At 39.5% G+C, this 4,357-nt stretch overlaps 1 non-coding gene across 1 annotated transcript; it reads left to right on the forward strand.

The window, feature by feature from the left end:
- The first annotated feature begins 1,062 nt into the window (after positions 1-1,062).
- Positions 1,063-1,167, forward strand: LOC132649399 (U6 spliceosomal RNA). The gene has a single exon (XR_009587835.1). It is a non-coding gene; the product is annotated as a U6 spliceosomal RNA (small nuclear RNA).
- The last annotated feature ends 3,190 nt before the right edge of the window (positions 1,168-4,357 follow it).

Raw genomic sequence — 4,357 nt, forward strand, 5'->3', positions numbered from 1 at the left:
GTTCAGTCTGTCAAGGATGTAGGGGAGGAGCTAGATACTTCTTTTTATAAACAATTGGATCTTTAATAGATCTCTCCTCTCTCTCTCTCTCTCTCTCTCTCTCTCTCTCTCTCTCTCTCTCTCTCCCCCTCTCTCCCTCTCTCTCTCCCTCTCCCTTTCTCTCTTGGCTTGGAAGGGTATTTATGGAGGAGCTCTGGGTAAGAAATAGGGATCCTCTCTTTGGGGTTGCTGAAACAACAGAGAAGCAGCTGGCAGGACACAGGTAAAACAGAATTCTAGGAAAGAGAGCTAAGGAGCCTTCTTGTGTTTGGAGGAGCTCAACAAAAAGGTAGACTAGCTAGGAATAATGATACAGATAGAAAAACTGTATAATCAGTCTTATCAATAGGTGTTTTGTATATGGTTCGGAAAAATAGTTAACTGAGTTAGCAGATTTTTACCTCAGTTTACACCTCCCATGTCTTTTTGGGTATAAATCTTAGATGACTTAAACAGTTATGATTTACTGCTGAGTAGTAGGATATGTGTGAAAATGGGAGTAAACAGAACACAGAGCAACAGTTGTGACCATAAATTCATTTAGGGACCATTAGACTGAGACAAACACACATTCAGGGACTCCACATGATGTAAGCAGCAGGGTAACAAGCAACTGATACTGCTTTATTTTCAGTAAACCAGAAAAAAACATGCTTACCTAAGAAGAGCAAGGCATGCTGAGCATAACTTTCAAATGCCCTCTGTAAGAAGAAAGAGGAAATAAATAGTGACAAGGAAAGGTTGCTCCAAGCTCTTTTGCTCCCTTACCTGATGTGGCTCTATTTATAGGTTCCAAAACCTTTACAACAACAACAAAAATCTGTGGATGAAAAAATATATATATATGTCATTTCAGACCACAAAATCTCATCTTCACTTTTTCAGAAAAGCAAGTAAAGCTTTTATTGATCATTAAAACATGAAAAACAAGCAATCAGTGAATTAAAAAAAAAAAAAAAAAAAAGTCTTCTGTGCCTTTCAGTCCCCAGAAGGGAAATTGGGGCTTTTTAGAAAATAAAATCTATGTTGGACTCAGCAGCACATTTGCTAAAATTGAAACAGTACAGTGAAGATTAGCATAGGCCCTGAGCAAGGATGATGCTCGTTTATGAAGCATTCCATAGAAGAAAAGAAAGTACATAACGTTATCTAAAATGATAATGTAAGGAAAGAATTCTGTTGTGTGAAGAAGAAAGGCCCTTCACTTGTCCATGAATGAGCTCTAGAGGGCTTGTGAGTATTTAACAGTTTTGAGGCAGGCTTATATGTAGAATGTTCGTTTATCAGCTTCCACAAACTAACAAAGCTGGTCTTCCTATGCTTGTGTTCACAAGAGTGCAGGTAGCAACAGAGTTAGAACCAGAAGCACCAGTAGCTCGGGACGTAAAGATGTTTGCATGGATTGTCTAGTTCACACTTTCTAGTTCATGATGGTGTCCCTAGAAAATACTTAGATGAGAATATATAATATTTTTACTTGATTTTAATGAAGTGGGAGGGTTCTCATCAAGAGTGACTTGAACTACCAAAGCAGGTGATGCAGCTCCAAGAGTTGATCAGTCTACAAACTCAAGACTGAAGGAAGCCCAGGCTGGGCTTCTGTGAGGAAGGGGCCTCCTACACTGCTTGAAACGTACACAGTTAATCTCTGTCTCGTAATTCTGAAAAGAGACTGACTTTCAAGCAGAGTAACTGGATTAGAGACAAACAACCAAACATTTGGGCATGACTAGACACTTGACTCTGAACTGGGATTCATAGTAAGAGACTGAAAATGTTACCATCAGTAAATACAGGCCAGAGCAATATAGATCATCAGTGGAGTGTAGCTCAAGTCCATCTTACAGTAGTCTAGTGGGTTCCTCAATCCATACTGTGGTTATCTCTCCAGTTCTAGGACACACAACTGGGATAGAAATATTCAACGGTCATGGGTTCTCCGAACTATGAAGTATCCTAGGAAACTATTTAAGAAAGGACCTCTGGAAGCAAGTGGAAGGAGCAAGGTGAAACCAAGGTCACGCACCTGAAAAGGTTGCAAAGATAAGCATTGCCTTTTGTGCTGAAGGGCGTGTTTTCTTACAGACTGGGATGGTGATTTTTACCATAGCGCATTTCAGCTAAACTTTTTGTACAATATGAAAAAAACATATGGATCTTGAAGAATTATCAAGTAATCCAGCTATGTCATGAGTAGCTACTATTTTAGATGTGGACTAGTTTTTGAAGTAAATTAATACCTTTTACCTAGGATGTAGCTAAATTAAGTAACAAAATATATTTTAACTAATTTTCTCTTCAGTTATTTTAAGTAAACATTTCAGTACATTAAAATATTTTAATTGATTCTTTTTATTGATAAGGAACAGACTGGTTTTAGATTCTTGATTTGTACTTTAATCCACAGTGTAGATCTGTATGTTATGTCTTACTGAACAATAACAATTCATTAAAGCTTCCTGGAGGGCCTGACTGCAAACGGAGGTATGCACAGGTCTCCTCCAGACCCTTTAGGCGTTATTGTTACTCCCTTCCCTGAATGCTGCACCACACACAGGCTGCCCCCAGAGTTTCAGACTGTGAACTGATTGTCTTCTACTGTTCATATTACTCCATGTCTCTTGCTTCACCAAGTTCTTCTGATGGCTACTACCAAACATTCTGTGTGATTTCCTCCTGGCTCAAGCCTCACCCCTCTCTGATTTTCCATAATGCTGCCAAAGTGAGTTGTATAAAAACTAAAGATCTTTGTTCCTAACTGAACTCTGAGTAACTTTTCCTTTTTTTACCTCTATGAAATGAATATAATCTTTTATAGTGATAATTAATCTTTACATGTTTTTCCTAAGTTATTACCATATTAGATCCTTTTGTCTTTTATATGAAAAAGAAAATGTTGAACACATGCATACTTATTCTGTAGATAAATCAGTTTTAATATGGATGAAGATAGCAACCTAGTTATTTATATACTGAATTAAGCACATGTGACTTCTAATTCTTAACAATGAATCTTGTAAATAACAATTTGTTATTCATTTACTGCTGTTGTTGGAACTATGATTGTTGACTTCATTAGAGAGAGAATAAAAGGATGTGGATTTAAAACACAAAAATAAATTTAGCAATAGAAAAGATAATTGACCCTATGCTCTATATTAAAATTCAGTTTAAATTAGACATAGAGCCTTGGATGGGGTAGTGTTTGAATCACTCTGCAAAATGTTACATATATGAGTGCAGATTTCCTTAAGGAATGAAAAATCAGCCAGGTGTGTTGGCACACGCCTGTGATCCCAGCACTTCAGGGAGACAGAGGCAGGCAGATTTCTGTGAGTTCGAGGCCAGCCTGGTCTACAAAGCGAGGCTATACAGATAAACCCTGTCTCAAAAAACCAAAAAGAAAAATCTGTGTGCTCCAGTTACTCAACAACCATCTTTATGCATACTGCTTTAGTTACTGTTCTAGTGCTATAAAGAGATGCCATGACCAAGGCCATTCTTATAAAAGGGATGCTTAACTGGAGGGTTAGCCCATTACCATCATGACAGGGAGTGTGGCTGAATGCGTGGCACAGGAACAGTAGCTGATAGCTACATCTCTGATCTTCAGGCAGAGAGAAAGTAGAACTGGCATGGGCTGGTTGAAACCTCAAATCCCATCCCCAGTGACACACTTCCTTCAACAAAGACACACTACTTGAACAAGGCCATTCCTAATCCTTCTAGTTCTTTCAAACAGCTGCACTCCCTGATGACTAAACATTCAAGTGTATGAGCATAGGAGGGTTTTTATATTAAATACTTTTATTTACATAATTTTTATTTCCCGTGCACAGCTCCCTTTAGAACAAGAAAGTTTGCAGATGACAGTGTTCTTGTGTCAACGACTGCAGGCAAGGCAGCACGTATGTTCACTTGCATTTAGGATAATGGTGGTAAACAGAGGCTGTTGTTGGTCCTCCCAGGGGTCCAGCCCGGGGGTGAACACGGGGTTGAGAGGTGGAGTCATTACACGGACACTGGCAATTGGATTCAAAGGGCGAGTGGCTGCAGACTGACCTGTTCCTGGAAGAGAGAGCACTGTACAGCTTTAGGTGACCAATCAGGTTCCTCCACACCATCTCAGAGCCCGCGTGTGGTTGTTGGTCTCTGGGCAGCTCCCCAGTGTCAGGCTACGCACCCTCCACCTGACTACTTCAGCAGTCACATCTGCAGAAAGTCACTCCAGGCCATGAGCCCCAATGGTCTCTTACTGAGAAGGCCTACAATCAGCAATTAGATTTTAAACCATAATTAGTCAACTGCTAAGATGTGA

Source organism: Meriones unguiculatus, chromosome 19 (genome assembly GCF_030254825.1).
Source record: "Meriones unguiculatus strain TT.TT164.6M chromosome 19, Bangor_MerUng_6.1, whole genome shotgun sequence".
In the NCBI taxonomy this organism is placed as follows: Eukaryota; Metazoa; Chordata; class Mammalia; order Rodentia; family Muridae; genus Meriones; species Meriones unguiculatus.